This window comes from Sceloporus undulatus, chromosome 3 (assembly GCF_019175285.1).
Source record: "Sceloporus undulatus isolate JIND9_A2432 ecotype Alabama chromosome 3, SceUnd_v1.1, whole genome shotgun sequence".
NCBI lineage: Eukaryota > Metazoa > Chordata > Lepidosauria > Squamata > Phrynosomatidae > Sceloporus > Sceloporus undulatus.
The window spans coordinates 185,399,835-185,420,377 of record NC_056524.1 but is presented as its reverse complement, the minus strand read 5'-3'; the positions used below and the strand labels follow the sequence as shown (position 1 = coordinate 185,420,377).

At 42.5% G+C, this 20,543-nt stretch overlaps 1 protein-coding gene across 21 annotated transcripts in view; it reads left to right on the top strand.

Moving 5' to 3' along the window:
- The window catches only part of JAKMIP3 (Janus kinase and microtubule interacting protein 3), a 170,286-nt gene that overhangs the window by 21,789 nt on the left and 127,954 nt on the right, over positions 1-20,543 (top strand). Inside the window, exon 1 of one of the 21 annotated variants that reach the window (XM_042459989.1) lies at positions 20,389-20,438. The exons of the other annotated variants lie outside the window; for them this stretch is intronic. The gene's annotated coding sequence lies outside the window, so the exon portion shown is untranslated. Of the gene's footprint in view, positions 1-20,388; positions 20,439-20,543 lie in introns of those variants that run through there. 21 annotated transcript variants of the gene reach the window in all.

The window sequence follows — 20,543 nt, the reverse complement described above, 5'->3', positions numbered from 1 at the left end:
TCCTGTCAGTTCCTCATCATGGCGACTCAGGAGATAAGGTTCTTCCCGGTCATGGTTCGTCACACCTGGACAGCACCCCGCTTCAGCTTCCAAGTTTCATACTTTCCTCGCCTCGGTTGCCAAATACCTTCGTCACATCAGTGCTTTGCGCGGAACCATCTTGTTTGTTCCTTTAGCTATGTTTAAAGCACAATTCCTTGGTTCTTCGGTTCTTCAGCTCTGGGTTTAAGTCAGAGCTCACTCATTCGTCTTACAGAAATATACCAACCACTAACTAGTTCAACTCTTGGGATTGTCCTGCTGCATTCTGTGATAAAGGGATAGGTGAAACAAACCTTCTGTTTTCCAATGTAAAGTCGAAGGCTTTCTGTTTTCTTCTTACACCATCATTTGAGTCTGAATGATCTCTGAAGTCTGGCTACAGAAGTCATTTATTGCCACAGGATTGCAGCAAAAGGGAATTTCATGGGAGCTTACAATGAATTTTGACTCAGTCATTAAATGATTTGAATAATTATTGTTATATGTAGTGAAACAAGGCTTTGTGAAACATTTGTGAAACAAGGCTTTGGGCAAGACAGGTGGAGACCGCAAATAACAGCTCATGGAATGCTGTGAAGGGAGCTTCTGAGGGATAAAAACCAGATGTTTCCATGTTTCCCTGTTAAAGAGGTAGATGAAGAAGGATGAAATAGAATTAGGGCAGTCATAAAGATAGGAAGAGCTAGTTAGAAGGAGGGGAATGCACAATATTTGAACTAGGTTTTGAGAAGCTAAGAATCTGTAAAGAATTCAGGGAGAAGTATTGGCCTATTACAGACTGCCAAAATAAAGCTGCTTTGGGTCTCTTTGGAGATATGCTATTTAAATGATGCATGGGTCCTAAGAGTCTGGAGGTCGCACCAAAGCCACACTCCATTCCTAAGCACTGGAGTGCTGCTTTGGTGCAGCTTCCGGATTCATAGGATGCATGCATCATTTAAACAGCATACCTCCAAAGAGACCCAAAGCAGCTTTATTTTGGCAGTCTGTAACAGGCCATTATTTGATTTGAAGCAGAAGAGATACAATATACTGGGTGTGTTGAACTGACATAAAGTGAGATGTTTATTTTATTTGTTTTTAATAAATCTTTACTTTTTTATTTTCTACACTGCTTTTCTGGATATTTTCTTTCAATATTTAACAGGAAAGACTGGCTGTGTTTTACACCCTGAAACCGCTAGTCAACACAGCCACTCATTCAGGATAGTGGCCCTATGAGGCTTAAGTACCAGATTCAGGAAGGGATTTTGAGGGCAAAAAGGCTATTTTTTGATATATATATTTTTTGCAAAACTTTGTTTTGATCCTCAGGGAGGCCAAACATGGTGAAAATGCCCACACTGTCTAGAGATAATTTCTGGGGAATTTAAAAGCAAAACACTGGACAGCTTTGAGGGGGTCTGTAGCCCATGGGCTATAAATTTGTCCATTCCTGCTCTAGAGCCATCTCTCTTATCAAAGCTTCTGTGGTTGGGATTATGACATGGTTATATTCATGCAGTTATGGTTAAATGTTTTATCACGTTTGTATGCAGTATTCCCAATCTGAGCCTTTGTCAGTGGGCTAAATCACCAACTATTGGGAGCTCAGAAACCTGTCTCCATATAACAGCCTATCTTAAAGGGCTCAAGAAATAAATTCTTGAAACTGAAAACGGATTGGACACCTCATTATTTTCTTACCCTACTGAGATAGATTGAAACCCAGTAGGTATGAAAACTAGTTCAACCTACTGACAGTATCTTGTGGGGCTTTAATTGTCTCAGCATGCTGAATATAGGTCTTTCTTTGGGTCACATCTTCCTGGTGATATTTAAAGAGGCCAATTGCATATATTGGAACAATGACGGTCTGACCACATTATGTACAAACATATTTAACACAATTGTGATGGCTTTTTAAACAGCTTTTAAAAGAAGAGGAAGGACTGCTTTAACTTATATACAAACACACACATACACACTGTATTTCCAATCCAGATCGCACATACATGCTCGTGCACAGCTTATTCTCCAAGAAGATTGAAATCAGAGGCCTACATTTTCTAAAAAGCCATGCAGATTCTTTTAACCCTCATTATTATTTTAGTCACAAGTGGAGTATGAGAAGGGGACTACTTGAAAGGAGCAATAGAAACACCACTAAAATGTAAGAGAGTGCATTCATTAAAGAGCTGGGCTCTTCAGAAATGTGGTAATTGAGTCACAAATGAAAACTTGCTTAGAAATGCAAAATTAAGTACAAGAGCTTCTGGCCAAACCCTCTGGCAACCTGTTATAGCGTGTTAGCACTTCCAAACCATCTGCTTTTTAAATCCCTTCTTTTGGAATCTGGCCATCAGCCTTATCTTCCAAGGCATCCCCACAGTACTGATTTCTTCCCAAATTTAGTTTTATGTGATGTAAAATACTCTGCTGGCAGCCCAAATCTTGTAGGGGATGTAAAATGATTTCTCTGTATGATTTCTCTTTTGAAGCCCAAAGCATGGTGAAAATACCTCATAATCCTTACAGGTATTTTTGGAAGAAACATTTATTATTCATTCATTCATTCAATCATTCATTTCTGCAAGAGCAGGTGTAGCACTCCAAGATGTTCAATGTGATTAGTATTTCATACTTCATATTTTGGCCCTGTTAAGAGGCAATCTGTGGGTTACTTTTGGCTCCTGGTGTTATTTGAGGGTGGTATACAGACAAAGTTCTTCTAAGAGAGCAGCCGCCCCAAACACACAGGTGTAATAAATCCAATTACATTTCTAAACAATTCACATATCATTTTTTGGTTATGTCATACTTTTTTGTTTTTTGGCCAGTAGGATGCTTCTGGAATTTTTTGGAAACTCTTGAAAGCTCAGGAATTTGCCATCTTCGTCAGTGCGAGGTTGGTGTTTATATCAAATTGCAGGACTGTCAGTTCACGGCCCACAAATGGCATGTCCTGAACAGCCACAGAACTTGCCATAGTGTTGCAACATGTTATTGCTGATTCTGTCGTTTCACACACCACTATGGCTGAGAAGAAGGACAAATCCCTTGAGACTGTGTGTTTGTCTGTATGAGGAGAAAGTAAGAAGCTCAGTGTGTTAAAATACGTGGGGATATCAAGGGTACCCCCCACCTATGGTTCATCAGAATCTAAATCCTCTATGTGGCAAGATTGGGCTCCAGATGTTTGAGGTCATGTGAGACAGAGATGGATTGTGCTGCACTGTGCTCAAACTTTGTGTGTGCTAAGCGGCTACAGAGATTGATTTAATCTGGAAGCCTTTTAAATTGAATCACTTAAGAGTGTTGGCATCTTGAGTTATAAGGTGAAATGTTCTAGGTGGTTGTATTCTTCATGTTATGGCCAGGGATGCTGCAGGATTTTACTTGATCCACATATGAAGCAACATGATCTGTTTCACACATGGTTATAATTTTAATTATTCACTTCTCCAAATCTCATGACATTTTTAAAAAAGCATATTAAAATGTATATTTTAGTATAAAAGGTGTATAACATGTGCATTAATCTTCATATTTAAAAAAAAAAAAACCTCCACCAGGGATTCAACCTGTTTTAGATGGGATTACACTTCCCCTGAAAATTCAGGTTTGTAGTTCAGGGGTACTTCTGGATTCAGCACTGAACCTGGAAGCCCAGGTATCAGCAGTGATCAGGAGTCCTTTTGCACAGCTAAAACTTGTGTGCCAGCTGCGCCCATTCATGGAGAAGTCAGATCTGGCCATGGTGGTACGTACATGATTTGGTTACATCTCATTTGGATTATTGTAATGTGCTGTACATGGGGCTGCCTTTGAAAAGTGCTCAGAAACTTCAAACAGCTTAAAGAGCTGCAGCCAGGCTGTAAACTGGAGCTGGCTACAGGGAGCATACAGTCTATTTTCAGACATAATTCAAAGTGCTGGTCTTGACCTGTAAAATCCTATATGCTTGGGCCAAGGTTATTTGAAAGACTGTATCTCCCTGTAAGCCCACTAGTGTCTTGAGATCCTCTGGAGAGGCCCTTCTTTCTGTCCCAGCACCTTCTCAGGCGTGTTTGGTGGGAACAAGAGAGAGGCCCTTCTCAGTGGCTACTCCCAGGCTCTGGAACTCCTTCCCTAAAGAGGCCTGGATAGTTCCATCTTTGCTTTCTGATGGCAAATAAGGCTTTCACATATTGACGTGGGTGCTGTTTTGTTTTTGTTTTAAAGGGTTTCAAATTTTAAATTTTAATAGTGTAATGTTTTGATTGTTTTTAAAACTTTGTATTTTTAATGTTTCATACTGTTTTAACATAGGAGCTTATCCTATTAACAAATAAGCTGGCTTACTTCTTCTGGCTTGAATTCAAGATCCAGGGTGTCCCTGGATGTTGTCATATCTAAATTGCCGCCTATCTGGGCTGGATGCCACCGCCTGAATGCATCCTGGGTCGAAGCCTCACTCAGCCAGCACTTTTTCAAAGTTGGGGAGCTTCCAACTTCAAAAATTGGCCATCTGAGCGAGCCTTTGACTTTGGACGCATCCCGGCATCACACCTAGATAGGCAGCAATTTAGGTATTAAAACATCCGGGGGCATCCTGGATCCTGAATTCAAGCTGGATAAGGTAAGCAGGTTTATTTGTTAAGAGGATAGGCTTCTTAGATTGTTTTAAATTTTCTTATCTGCCTTGAGTTCTGATGATGGCAGGATATTAATAATAATAATAATAATAATAATAATAATAATAATAATAATATGTTCTTTAACCCCATTTGCTCTGATGCAGTCTTGTGTGATGCTGAGTTTCGATGCATGCATGTGCTTCTACTGTACAGAATTGAACAGCTGATATTTTGCTCAGCCTTTCCGTAAAATTTATGCGAAGACATTCTTACCAAAAGCACAACACAGCACCACAACAGGATACTTCCGCTCATGTGGTCCATGTTTCCTAGCAACTGCAACCATTCAGATGCAGAAGGCTTTAAATATTCAGTAATGTTATTTTTCCTGCCACTGCAGTGGCAAAGTGCTTGCACTATATGTGATTTGCAAGCTTTTGTTTCCAATTCTTTTAATATATATTTTTGAGGGGAGACATAGATTAAAAAGAAAAACAGGCAATTCTTAAAGGCACCAGTTTCTGTCTGATCTTGAAAGCTAAGCAGAGTCAACAGAGACAGCAGAAATTGTGGCAGAAGGCAAGGTAATGGACCTGATATGTTTCAGGTGGACAATATGACTCCCACCTCAGCCCTACCCTAATTTAAAGAGCTTTAAAGAAATGGTAGTGGTTGAGAGTCAGTGTGATGTAGTCATATGAGTGCTGGACTAGTACACTGGGAAACCAGGATTTCAATCCCCACTTGGCCATGGAACCTACCGAGTTTCCTTGGACAAGTCACACTCTCTCAGCCACAGAGGAAGGCAGGAGTAAGCCTATCAGAACAAATTCTGCCAAGAAAACAGATAGGTTTGCCTTAGGGTCACCATAAGTGAGAAATGACTTGAAGTTACAAAGCATTTGTATGAAGCTCGTGAGGTTCTTTTTAACCACTACTTTTCATATCTGTCCCTAAAAAAGTTTCCTTATTATAATTCCTTTAAAAATGGATTTTTAAAATATAATTACAAATAAAAAATAAAAGAGAAAAATATTAGATTTTAAGGCCATAGATACAAAGAAAGAAAAAAGAAAAAGACGGGGGTAGGAAATGCATAAAATATGAACAAGGGCTAGACATACACATTGATATCATCTAACTATATATCCAAAAATGCATTTTCTTGAAATTGATGCATACAAAATGCGTAGCTAAAACAGTAAGATGTTCTGTGAATGTTTATGTTTTGGCAACACTAAAAGCAGGCAGGATCCAACAACAGTGATCCTCACTAAATGTCCACCTCACAGGAATATAATTTAAAGAACGTGTGCATCTACAGATATCAGAGATGTTTTTAATACAAAGCTACTACACTTCAGTATAGCCAACCAAAAAGAGGTAATCATCCAACATGCCCACATCATATGCCAAAAGGAAGCATTATTGGTGTTATACTAATCATCATAATTTGGTTGAAACAGACAGTTTCTTTTTTAAAGACACGTAAGGCACATAAGAGCAATTTTTGCTATGCTTAAAGCAGCGATTCCCAGCCTTAGAGCTCGGCGTGCACTTCGCAGGTACTTTGCGATTCCTCCAGGAAAATTAAAGAAATAAAAATTTAATGAAATCAAAGAATAAGAAACAAAAAGTAACACTACTTCTAAACACCATGAACTTGTAAGACATAGGATAGGCTTCTTAGGGGCTTTGCCATAGAAATTGATTCTAGAAAGGGCTCCATGAGTCAAAAAGGTTGGGAACCCCTGGCATAACAAATGTTTAAATATGCAAACTAGGGTAGTTTTCTGTTGATTAAGTTACATGGACAATCTAACTGTTTTTTCCAGTCAACTCTAACTGCATTAACATCAAGTTAGTGCTCTCCAACAAACATTTGTAAACTTCACTTGTTGGTTCAATTGTGATAATATGATCAAAGTGTTTCCAACAGAAGGATGAGCTGATGGTCCAGATATAGACACCAAACTGTGTTTATCTGTTTTCATCACTTTTGTTGTTGTTGCTATTGCAAGAGTTTGGGACTGCAAAAATGAGCAGAGTGCCACATGCAGCCTATCTTATCCTAGATGCATAAGTTGTCCATCTTATCCTGCATTGCCAATATGCAGTACTGGAACTATGAAGATTTTCACACCTGACTGCATCACTGCTAAAACATCCCTAAAAGGTGGGGGAAGCGCCTGTGTCTGAAAGCCAGGCACGCTTCCTGAATCGCCATGGAAACATGGCTCCCTCTTTTGCATCCCTGAACATTCTTGAGAGAGGATTACCTATAAACGCAAAGTTTGCGTTCATAGGAAATCTGCTCGCTATGAGATGATTCAAGGATGCTAGAGGGAGCCATGTTTCCATGGCGATTCAGGAAATGCGCCTGGCTATATGTTTGGAGGACGTTTTAGCAGCGATGCAGCCACGTATGAAAATCTTCTTTGCCAGTTTGGTGACCAGTGCCATTCTGTTGTATGCCTTTAACTGGGCTATTTGTCTGTTTTGTTGCTTAATTTTTGTGCAGTGACATGTCCATTGATGGCACTATATAAAAAGAAGAGGAAAAGAAGTGGAGGAAGAGCAAGGAGAAACAAAAATTAGAATGATCCAGTAGTAGTGTCAGAAATAGCTGTTGCAACAGTGTTATTACAGAGATGAGCAAAGCATTTTATAGCTCTCACACAGAAGCTCATATACAGAAGGGCACATCTGCCTAAATACTGTTCAGGTACCAAATCTCTTCTGATCTTGGAAACTAAGCAGGATCATTTCTGGTTAGTACTTGGATGAGAGACTGCCAATAAATACCAGGTGCTATAAGCTACATTTCAGAGGAAGGAACTGGCAAAACCACTTCTGAGTATTCCTTGCTTAAGAAAATTGTATAAAATTCATGGGGTTGCCATAGGTTGACAAATGACTTAAAGGTACACACACATATACAGCGGATAGGGTTGCCATAAATCAGGACCTCCGAACCGGGACAAATGTAGGACAACATTTTCAAATATAGGACACTTTTTTTTCCTTTTCTTTTTTTAGCAGATCCAAGCCTCTCCCTCCCAGCTTCACTTTCCTTCCTCCCAACCCCTTCGGGGGAGAGGAAATCCCCAGAAAGGAGAAGCCTGGGCAGCGGAGGACAAGCCTAGACCGAGGACGCAGGCTCTTCAGAGGGGCTTGTGTGCTCGACCGAGGCCTGTCCTCCGAGGCCACTCTCCGTCTTCCCGGACCTCCCCTTTCCTCCAAAGGGCTCTTTGGAGCTCTTTGAAGAGAAGGGAAGGGAGGCAGGAAAGGAGAGAAGAGACCTGGGCACTAGTCCGGTCCTGCTCTTCTCAGACCTCCCCTTTCCTCCAAAGGGCTCTTTTTGGAGCCCTTTGAAGAGAAGGGAAAGGAGCGAGGAGTTGGTGGCTGCGGAGGACAGCACCAGGCCTCTCCTCGGAGGCTTCATTTTCCTCAGGCCAAAGGGAGAAGCCTGACCCAAGCAGGGAAGGTAAGTAGGGAACTAGGGAGGGAGGGAGGAGGCAAGGCGAGGGACTTTTGTCCCCAATCCGACATCCCATGCTTCTTCACCGAGACTCTACTGTACACAGAAAGTGCACTTTGGGGGGGGGACCTTTGAAAATGGGCACCCTCCTCCTCCCCCTCCTCCTCCTCCTCCACGCCATGCACTAAGAAAGGGTGCTTGCCCCTCCCCCTGGCTGGCCCAGAGTCTCCCTCTTCCTCCTCCTCCTCCAAGGGTCTACTTCCTCCTTGAGGCTGGCCAATGGCAGAGTGGGGCTGGAAACAGCTCCGCCCCAGCTGCTCTGCCATTGGCCACCCAGCCTCAAGGGGACGAGTGTTCCCTTTAGGCGCGATGGCTGCCAGCCGGGCCCAAACCCAGGATTTAGAGTGAACCGGACCGTGACCGTGCCAAACTGCAAAAACCGTTACAAGCACGGGCGCAGCAGGGTTATGGCATCCCTAACAGCGGAGCAACTTTCTTGGGCAAGGAGAGGCTTCTCTTTTAGCACTGAGCTAGTATTTATTTATTTATTTATTGACTGACTGACTGACTGACTGACTGTATTTATACCCCGTTCTTCAGCCCTAAAGGCTCTCAGAGCAGCTTACAGACTTACAATCTAAAAAGACATGACACAAAAGGAGAAGGGAATGGTGGTGGGGAAGGGGATAAAGTCCAGTGGTTCTTCTCTCCCTCTGAGGCCTGGACCATGGCAGATGGACAGGAGGGAAGGCCCTTCTTCTTGCTCTGGCTGGCCTTGATGGAGTAGGGCCTCCCTTTTTTATTCCCTCCCAGGCCACAATGATGAGAGATGGCATGGAGGAAGGGCTCTTCTTCAGGATAGGCCTGATAGAGTTGGTCCTGCCTTTTCCTTCCCTCCCAGGTCGGTAATGACATTATTTCTACAATAGCAGTGTGATGATTGTAGAAGTATCATGAAAGAGTGATAGGAGATGGGATTGCTCCCCTGTCATTATCCTGTTTTTGACTGCAATCCTGTGAAAGGCTTTCAGATTACAGCGCTATTGTCCCATCATGGGTAACACAAACTTCAGTTAATGCAAAATGCCAGGCTGTGCCGCTTCAATGACGGGATAATGATGTGATTTGTGTGATGTCATTTGAAAGTCTTTCACACAATCGTGCTTTCTGGATGGGATAATGATGGGATAAGTACGATGTCATATGAAAATCTTCTTGCAATCCCGTAAGAATGGAAAAAAGACAGGACAAGGACATTTTGGGCCTCCTCTGATAGACTTGGTTCATAGTGGGAAGAAGATGTACAGGGGAAGGCAGAGTCATCAAGGTCATTTCTCGGAAGTCAGTGTGATGGCTTAAATGGAACTGGCTTCTGAGGAAACATTTTTAGAGCCCTCAGATCCAAATATAAAAATAAAAATCTTGAAACAGTGTGGTAGATGTTGTTATCCAACCATTGTTTTCTCTGGGCAATGAGGAGTTGAAGCAGATAAGCTGCTGCCATCATGTAATTGAAAACAGGTCCAAAAGCTGTATTGTATATCATCAATGACATGGGCATTATCTAGATACTAACACTTGCTTATTCTAGGAGGTACTGATAATACCAATAGGGTTGCACACTTCATTTCAGAAGTGCTAGTTGGCTAAAATCTCTGGAGTTTGACCTGAAGAAGATGACGTCTGAGCATACACATTGTGAAATGCCATGAGAATCTAGGGCAGGTACATTGCCAGTGACAGCCAGGGAAAATGAGGAGGCGGAGTAGTCAGCATTTGGATCCTATTTAATGAGTACAACCACAAAAAATGCATCTGTCACAAGTGGAAGTAGAGGATGGCACACCAGTATCACCACAGTTCTTATGTGTAGGGGCCTCTGGCTAGTAGCTGTTCCATCACCATTCTACTCTCTACGGCCCTCCATGCAGTCAAAGGACTTTCACTGTTGCCTTGAGCCTGCCTTCAGTGCCCTGTGGCATTCAGCTCTCATCTCTGCTAGTCATTCTTGACAAGGGTCAGCAACATGAAGCCCTGACTTTGAGAAATGCTAATGCTCTGCAGTAGGAGAGACAGTTAGCCTCAGGGCAAGAGGAAACTTGAAGCAATCTTTGAATTTCTTTGTTTGCTGTTATACATGCAAGAAAGGTACAGAAGCTCTCTCTCTCCTTTTCTCTCTCAACCTCTTTTTGGATGATATTTATTGTAGTTTACAGTTGCAGTCCTGCTCATGCCCCATTCTAGAAGGCATTCAAAATGGGAATGAGAATAGAATGGCTTCTAGAGAGGTAGCCATGTCAGTCTGTTACAACAAAAGGAACAGAAGTTCAGTGTCCTAAACAATATGAGATAAATGGTGGCAAAAACTTGTGGTGTCATAACAGTAAAGGATAGCTGCCACCAAAAGCAGAATTTTGTGTATCATTACAGAGCCAGGTTTGCCATCTTTGAAGCCAAGGATAGGGATCATGCAGCCCTCCAGATGTGGTTGGAAAGTCCCAGCAGCAGCATAACCAATAGAGCTGTAATTCAATATCCTAAGGGTGATATAATAATAATAATAATAATAATAATAATAATAATAATAATAATAATAATAATAATTTTATTTATATTTTCCTGCCTCTCCCAGGTGGATCGAGGCGGGATATGATTCTCATCCTCTGGTTTATGCTGTTATAACATCAGAGCAGTGGCTTGATCACATATTAATGGAAGGATACAGTTTTGTGGTCTACAGTGGGTGTTCTGGACCTGTAGCAAGTCTCTGGTTCAGGTAGGAGTGGGAATCTTATCTCGCCCAGAGAACTACTGCCAGTGATTATAGAAGATATTTATCTAGATATTCCAGCCATCTGATTTGGCACATAGCAGCTTTATGTTTACAAATTCTGTCTGTAACAGATTTTTAGATTAGGGAGTAAAAAAATTACATGGGCAGCAACAGACCTGATGGATTTATTGGCTGTATCACTGCAGTGTAACATTCTGAAGGCAGGACTGAGAAAAATGGAAACCTTTTCAACAGGGTTTTATAGGAAATCCAGTGTGGCATAGAAGTCAGAGGAGAGGTGGGCTGTTTCAGCCAGTGTGGGAACTGGTCCCTCTGCCCTAGGGACTAGCCAAGTGCTGTAACATCCTACTGCTGCACTACTGAAATCCAGTAGTGTCGTTTGGAAGAGGTGACAGAAGCCTATTGAAAATGGTCTTGGAGGCTACAGGCCAGCCACAGGTCACATTTTGATGACCCTAGGTTGCAGCATGAGACCTGAGAAAACCAGATTCAAGTCCCCACTGAACCCTGAAATTTACTGAGTGGTTTATGTTTGTTTCACTCTTTTCTACTGACATATTTTTCACCATTCATTCCCCTTATTTTTGAAAATCATTGCTTGGGGCCTAAGTAGGATAGCAGTCCACAGAAGACATTCAATGATCTGTTGCTTATATTAGGACTATTGGATGGAAACTGCTTCTCCACAGTTCTTTTCAATACTGTGCCTGGATTTACATAGACAAAACAAATGTAATTTCTACCTACACAAATATTATTCAGTCTCTAAAGAAGGCTAATGTGGAAATAAGTCACATAGTTCATTCTTATACGTCATCAAATTCCTCCACTTTAGTCATTTTTAATGTACTAGGAGGACAGAAGATTGGAAGTCATGTAGCTTAGTGGCTGATTCTGCACCTTAATCACTGGCCTGAAAGGCCAGCTGGAGGGTGGACTCAGGACATAGCATCTCCATGACACATGCCCTGGCTCTGCTCCCAGGGCAGCATGATACTGTACACCACACGGCACACAATGTCACAGTGTTCCTCCAGCACTGCATCCGCATGACACAGTGCCAAAGGAGCACTGTATAGCCATGGTGCTGCACCTATTGCGCCCTTTCCAGGGAACAAAAAGGAGCCACATTTTGCAGCTCCTTTTCACACCCTGGAAAGGCCAGATCAAGACTGTGGCGTGCATTTGCTCTGATTTGACCTCACAGGGTCATTGTGAAGATCAAATGCATAGGTCAAAGAGCCATGCACTTCACCTTGAAGGAAATGTAAGAGGGAAGAACTAACAGACAAACAGATAAGAGAGGAGAATAAAATCTCTCACTACTGTTGACCCACTTGCCTCAGGCTGAAAAAAATGGTAGTGAGAGAGGACATGTTTTTGTAGGAAACATTACTTTAAGAGTTGTAAAGATGAGAGAGAAAGTGAAGGTACCCAGTAGGTACAGAAATCAGACTCATTCAGGTTCTAGGGCTTGGTGTGCTTTTATTTGTATATTTGTGTGTGCGCACATAAGGGCCTTTCACACTACACAGTTATAGCACTTTGATTCCTCTTTCATTATTGTGACAACATAGCAATAGGAAGTACATTTCTATACCATATATCAGTGAACTAGCTCTCCCTAAGTTGTTTACAATGTGTAAGCCAATTGCCCCCAACAAGATGGGTATGCATTTAACCAATAAAAGGATGGAAGACTGTGTGGACCCTGGAGTGACTGCAGTACCAGCATTTAACCACTGTGCCACCAGAGCCTGGGATTTACAGTTACTCAGCCAGAGAGTTCCAGTTCCTTACCAAACTGCAAATCCCAGAATGTTACTGGATGCAGCTATGGCATTAAAATGGAATCATAGTGCTATAATTCTGTAGTGGAAATAGGCATACACACAGACTTGCACGGAGAGAGAAAGAGAGAGCACAATCCAGTAAATCTGAGAAATATATCAAGATGTTTATGAAACAATAATCTGATAACTGGTCTTTCATTTTGAAATAACTAATAACCAGCATTAAATATAAACAGAATGATTCAGTGGGTGGAAGAACCATTTTTAAAAGACAAAGATATACTGTAGCTGTGTTCATCTGTAAAATCAGTATGTAGAGAGATCTTGCAGTACCTTTGAGACTAACTGAAAGAAAGAAATTGGCAGCATGAGCCTTCATAGACTTGAGTCTACTTCTTCAGATGCAGACTTAAGTCTACGAAAGCTCATGCTGTCAACTTCTTTCTTTCAGTTAGTCTCAAAGGTGCTACAAGATCCCTCTACATACCATTTTTAAAAGTGCAATGTTGTTCCCAATATGTTTTGAATATTTAGGACTTTGTGAAAGGAATGTTAATATTAAACTAATAAACTGCCTCCTTTGCAGGACTGAATTGTCAGGTCAATTGCAAGGGAGATAATTACCCTGTTCAGCATGAATACCTTGATGCCTTTACACTACAGTTCATGTTTTCATCAGTACTACAGGTAGTTCCTCCACTGATGAAGGTTGAAGTTATTTCAGTCTGGTATGGATAACTGCTGTTGCTTTCTGGTGGTAACCAGCCTCTCAGACTAGTTTTGAGTAGGCAGAAATACCCTAAGGCCATACCTGAAGTTTTAGCAGTTTTGTATGATCTACCAGAGTATAATCTGATAGTATAATCTGTGAGAGCCCAGGGTCACTGCCACACCACAATGAATTGGCAGATTAGGGCTTTATGGAAGTTAGAATGAATGCAGACAAGAAAAAAAAAAAAAACTTATCCCGTAGCAGATTACATCTGTTAATTTTTATTCCCCAAATTTGTCCATCTGTTTCATTTTCTTGGCTTTTTGGCTTACCATAACACTCATGTTTTTTTTTAAATTGAATGAGCTTGTATTTTGTGCTAACCCTGGTCATGTGTGGTTCAGAGAAAGCAAGAGAAACTCATTTGTCTTAAGAACCTTTTAGAGACTTGCTGAATGAGACCAAAGGCCTATGTAATTCAGCATCATGTTTCCCACAGCTAACTAGTGGTAGTGTCACACTGCAGAATTAATGGAGTTTGACACCACTTTAACTGTCATGGCTCCATCCTATGGAATCCTGGAATTTGTAATTTGTGGTGGTACAATAACTCTCTGACAGAGAAGGCTGGATATCACATAAACTACAAATCCCAGAATTCCATAGAACTAAACCATGACCGTTAAAGCAGTATTAAACTGCAGCAATTATGCAATGTGGCAGTAGCCTTGTTGTCTACATGAAATTTGGAAGCAGGATATGACAGCAATAGCACCTTCCCGCTAATATTTCCCAGCCACTGATGTTCAAAAGGTGATAAAGCCCTCATAATATTTTGCCATTATACTCCATTAATGTTAAGAATTTTCATTACTCATTCTAAATTAAATGTTTTTGTGTGTTTTTCCTCCTTTTTGCCCTTGTCATAAAGGTGCAAAGTAACTATAAAGATTTTCAGGTCAGATAGGATTTGAAGGACAAGTTAGACACCAGACTGCTATTCTACCTACAGGAAGAAATGTTCCTCCTGTCACATCTCTTTTGGTATCTGAATGTGCTACAGAAAGTGATAGCTGAGTTCTGGTTTTATCATTGAGGTTCTTCCTTCTTTTCTGTTTATCAAACCTCTGAAATACTGCTTTGCATATCACCTTTACACTGACATGTCTTCTTGGATGTTCTACCAACATCTCAAATTGTTCATAGCATAACCAGAGCCCATCCTACTCAAGATCCTATCCTCATGCCGGTTTGGTATAATGGACAATATTGTCCGGCTCACAGCTCATAAATTAAGGTTGTATATTTCTCTTTGGTCCACACTAGGAGTATTAGTGGGGTTTACAGTTAATCTCAGAGGGAACTGAGAAGCCCGAAGGGAGGGACAGGAGTTTCTCTGTTGTTTAGAAAGACCTGGTACTTTTACTCCACTACATCTCTGCATTTTTCTCTGGTATCATCATCATGGCAATCTTCTTCTCTACATCATTACTTCCCTGTAATTCTCTATGTTAATTGCAAGTCACTTTATTTTTCTTTACACTTCTCACTTTCCTCATTCTTTGAAAACACATTTCCCTAGGTTCAAACCAGCAAATCAAAGCCACTTGGAGTTGGCTTTGATGGTGTCAAGTAAGCCTTGTAAATGTTCTTAGCTTCTGATCAAAAAGTGAGCAAGCGCAACTGTAGTTGTGGATGATCTATTCCCAAAATATGAAATAGACTAGGAAGAATGAAAAGTGATGACTTTAATGATCCTAATTGAACAGGGTGAGTGCAGAGACCAAACTGTAGTCATCACTTCAGTATACATAGGTTCTTCATGTGACTTTAACACCTGCATGGCAGATGAACATTAATACAGTGGTTTTTTATGGATTTTTCGAGCTATGTGGCCATGTTCTAGAAAATTTTCTTCCTGACGTTTCGCCAGAGAAAAGATAACAGTGAGGGAACTATGTATTGTAATATTAGACTTGTATTACCTTGTTTTGATATACTACGGAGAAATAATTATGCACAGTTAAATTAGGTCTGCCCTTTGATACATCAAGAGAAATACAACCACTGGGTACGTCTTATGCACTCCTGGGTGTTTGACAGTCCATTTCTATCTGGAGCTCCAACAAGACAGGCAGACTACTTCTCATGTGGTATCATACATAACTCCATTCACTTTCATCATAATTCTTGTTGTTGTTGTATTGTGCTTTCAAGTTTTTTTCTGACCTATAATGACCCTAAGGTGATCCTTTCAAGGGGTTCTCTTGGCAATATTTGTTCAGAAGGGGTTTGCCACTGACTTCCTCTAAGACTGAGAAAGCGTGAGTTGCTCAAGATCACCCAGTAGGTTTCCATGGCTGAGCAGGGATTCAGACTCCTGAAGTCCTAGTCCAGCATTCAAACCACTGTAGTGTACTGGCTCATAATGTAGGGCAGGATTAATTCAACTATTTACTCCCTTTTGCAAAAGGAAATCTTGGTGTTGTTTTTTTTAAATGCTTGCATGTCACTTTTCTTAAATCAAAATAAAATTGTTTGAAAGAGAGCTGTCATACACCCCTGCCCAAATGAATAGTGATAGGAGTTACGAAGCTGCCTTGATATATGTTTGATTCAGTAATTTTAATTCTGTGGAACAGCCTGGTGGTAAGGTCCAATAAGGAAACACACTTTCCACTGCAATGTCAGTATTTCTTTACCACCACCCATTATGCCTTTGTTGGCATGTTCAGACCATGGGTTCTCCCCACACTGTTAGTGGACTGAACCATTCTTCATTTTGCATATGCAGAACACCAGATTGGATATGCAAGTTAATTATCATGACCGTGTTCCTCCATAATTCACTGATTAATAATCTGGAAAGGTTTGATCTAATTTACATCTAGCACTAAATCACACATGGGTAACTTGTGTCTCACACAAACCACATGCAGCCCTTGTTCTCTTTCCATATTACCCCAATAGCACTGTGCATTCTTAACCACTCTGCCACTACTTCAAGAAGAAGAAGAAAAAATCTAGAAGGTAGTGAAATATAATAGAATGTGATGACCTGAGGAAAGGCTAAGAATCCTAGAGGGTGTACCATTTGTATGTGCTTTTGTGTATATAGATATAGAAACAGAATGAGAATACACTATACGACAGGATGATGACAGAACAAAATGGGGGAAGAGGTAAGGTGACCCCAATTACTACTAGTCTTGGCCCTGCACATTGTTCCTTGTATGTTGACCAAGGGTGGTAAGGTGATAGTTGTACAATGGCGGGATACAGACGGGCAGGGGAGGACGTCTTGGAGGTGTATTTAGCTGAATGCGGAGCCTCCAGACGGCCCGCCCCGGGGGCGTGCTTCAGGTGTTGGAGCTTCCACACGGGGGGCAGTGAAGACGCCTCACCTGGGTCCGTTTCGGACCCGGAGCTTCCATACCGCCGCCTCGGAGGACGCTGCAAAAAGAGAAGCAGCTTCCGCACGGGCGGCCCAAACCGCGGCTTTTTTTTCCTTTTGCCGCATGAGAAGTGCGCAGCTTCGCAGCTGCAGCGCTAAGCAGCGGCGGCAGAAAGCCTGTCTACGCATTTAAAGCACCCAAGCCCCTTTAAACTTTTTCCCTGTGACTTTAAAGCTAGGCAGGAGTGGTGTGAGGTAGCAATGTCCAAACTCTGTCCTTCCAGGTGTTTGGACTTCATGTCCCAGAATCCCAGACCACAGGGCAAGGTGGCTGGGGATTCTGGGAGATGAAGTCCAAACGCCTGGGAGGACAGAGTTTGGAGATTGCTGGTTTGGGGACCAGTGAGCCAGGCATGGTGGGAGGAGAGAACAGGAAGGGTAGAATAGAGTAGATAGGGCTGGGGGGGAACACATGCCCTGGGAGGCGAAATGATGTCTTTATGGGACATCATGGGACCTAGTGCCTTGTCAGTGCTCCCTGCCCCTTGATCCCAGGCCCTCTCTAGTTGCCCTTTGCCTTTGGGGGCAAGTTTAGAGGGCATCAAAAGGTCTTGGGCACATTCAAGCTCCGGGGTCTCTTTTTTTTTTTTTCTTTTGCCGCATGAGAGGTGCGCAGCTTCGCAGCTGCAGCGCTAAGCAGTGGCGGCAGAAAGCCTATGGGCACATTTAAAGTGCCCAAGCCCCTTTAAAACAATGGTGGTCTCCTGCCAGCTGGTGATCAGCTGGTGTTGGCATCCTTGTCCGTTTGCACTTTGCCAGTGTCAGCAGCATCATAGATGCCTCCTCTCCTTTGGTCCCCGCGCTCCTGCTGAATCTGCAATGCGCAGCCACAGCTGTCCCCCTGCCATCTCCCCTCACCTCCCTTGTACATATGTCAAGATTTACAGTTTTAGCGTTTTTTATTGTTAGGTGAAAATGGCACAGGAATGTGTGTAGGGGTGCACTTTAAAGTCCAAACTTTCCAAGCAGCGCATGCGTACATGTTGCTCTAGGGTTAGGGTTAGGGTTAGGGTTACGAGGCTTAAAATGCGCCGCAGCTGTGCCTCAGCTTCCACAGCTGCATGGCAGCGGACGTTGCAATTAAAGCCTGACTGCAAACTGCGCATGTTCCAAGACCCCAACTCACTATGCGACGGAGCTTTTAAATGGGCAACTTAAAGTAGCGGCGTAGCAATTCTGGTGTACCGGTGCAGCAGCTCTCATGGCTTCTTCCCCTTCTCGATATGTGTCAGCATTCAGGTAGGACTGCTCCAGTTTCTGCAGTTACTCCAGTTTCTGGGACCATATAGCTATGAGGTCAGCCGTCTCAGTATGAGACCAAGATGTCCCCCTGCCTTTTTTCGGGGTGCTGGTGGATGGCTGAGCCATCCTGCCTGGTGGCAAAGGGGAGCCGCCACACAGCTGTGCCAGGAGCAGCCGAACTGTGCCCGTTCCCAGGTGAGAATGGCGCAGGAATGTGTGTAGGGGGTCACTTTAAATTCCAAACTTTCCCTTATCACTTTCTACAACCAAAACATCCGCTGGCAAAAGTTACAACTTCCCGCGGTTCTAGCAACGCATGCGCACAAGTGGCTCTAGGGTTAGGGTTACGAGGCTTAAAATGCGCCGCAGCTGTGCCTCAGCTTCCACAGCTGCATGGCAGCGGACGTTGCAATTAAAGCTTGGCTGCAAACCACGCATATCCCGGGAACCCGACCCATTATGCGACGCAGCTGACACGGAGCTTTTAAACTGGCAACTTATATTTGCGGCGTAGCAATTCTGACGTATCGGTGCAGGGGCTTACAGACGGAGCTGCGCAGGTACGCATCAAACAGAAAAGAAGCGGAAAAAAGCAGCACCTTTTTAATGCCGCTTCTTCCCGCTTGGGGCGTGCGGGGGGCGTGTTCATGACGGCATTCAGGTAAAGCCCGTCTGAAGGCTCTACCTTCATGACGTCATGAGTACATCCCTTTTTGCCCGTCTGTAACCCGCCAATGCTCAGTAAGTTGTTGCGGTGCATTTCCCAGCATTCCCACCAGTGGCAATGCTACTTATGGCTCCTGGGAATTGCCTAACAACATTGGGTGATGCAGGATTTCCATTCCTGATATAAAACCCATCCACTTTCCCACAAGAGAATAAATGTTCCCCAATCCTGCACTAAGCCATCTTCCAGCATTATGATAATAAGACACAGTAAGCCTTGGTCTCTCGCTGTTCCTCATGTGTCTTTCATCACAACTGAGTGGTGACGGGATCCCAAGGGTTTATTATCAGTTTAGATTAACTATAGATTAAGGCTTTGTCCAGACAAACAGGAAAAGAAATTCCACTTTAACATTTGGAAGAATGATGGTAAGAACTGTTTGACAGTGGAATACACTCTCTTGGAGTGTGGTGGAGTCTCCTTCATTGAAGATGTTTCAACAGAAGCTGCATGGCCATCTATCTGGAGTGCTTTGATTGTGTTTTCCTACATGGCAAGGGGTTGGATTGGCCCTTGTGGTCTCTTTCAGATCTTTGATTCTAATATGCACTTGACATTAACTATGGTTTACTGGAACATGCCAACTTTCTAAATTATGATTTAAGCTTGTGCTGTTTCACAAGCCATAATGAACTTCAACCAGTGGCTGTAGTATTGTTCAGCACAGGAAGCTGTGATTAACCTGAAGCCAAAGCTTTCAAATTCCTCCTCACAGCAACAGTGGTGAAGAGGGGAGTATGCAAGAGCAGGAGAGTCATGTTGGGTCAAATGAAAGTGTTATCTCATCCAGCATTCTTTCCACAGTAATTCACTAGGTGTCTATGGGAAATCCACAAACACATAAGTGCAACAGCACCCTCCAGCTCATGTTCTCATCAACTGGTACTGATATTGCTTCAGACACTGGTGTCAACATTTAGCAAACCTCAGGCTTCCCAGAGCTCAATTTCACAATGCTACTATAGTTTAGTGTAGGAATTTGGAAAATGTGGCCCTCCAGAAGTCCACTACTGAAGCTCCCATCATTGGTCACCAGTAGCCATGTTGTCTCGGGCTTGTGGAAGTTGTGGTTCAGCAATATCTGGAGGGCCACACAATACCCTACTACCATTTTAGTGTTACATCCAAATCAGCTCCTTATGAAAGAACAGACCCCCAATCATTCTTGACTGGTGTTAGTTAACTCACACACTCAGCACTGTCTGATTCTCTAGCATCCAGCCTTACTGTCTCGTGGCATTTCTTTGTTTCTTTTATCTTCAAATCCACAGCATGTTACATTGAAATATTTGTATTCCTAAATGACATTCCTTCTGAACTGTCTTTGCCTGCTATTTGCTGAATGAAAACCAACCTTCTCCGTTTTCTTGTAAAATAACATGCATGGGGGACAGACTAGCAGTGCTATCTCACAGAGACAGCTTAGAAACGGATGGAAGCAGCATAGCCTCCCCTTAGTGTGCTAACATGTTGGTAAGTTCCAGCTGAAAAATAAAAGCGGATCTCTTTGCTGAGTCACAGACCTTTGGAGCTGAAGCACAGTAGCTGGAGTTTAGAAAGCCAAGGAATTGTTACTGTCTAAAATAGAAGCAAAGGTGAGGAAGGCACATTCTGAATTTATTCTCGTGATTGTTCTCAGAATTAGGAGGGGTCTTTAAAATGGGTGTCAAATACAAATTCAGTCTATCAGCTCTCACATC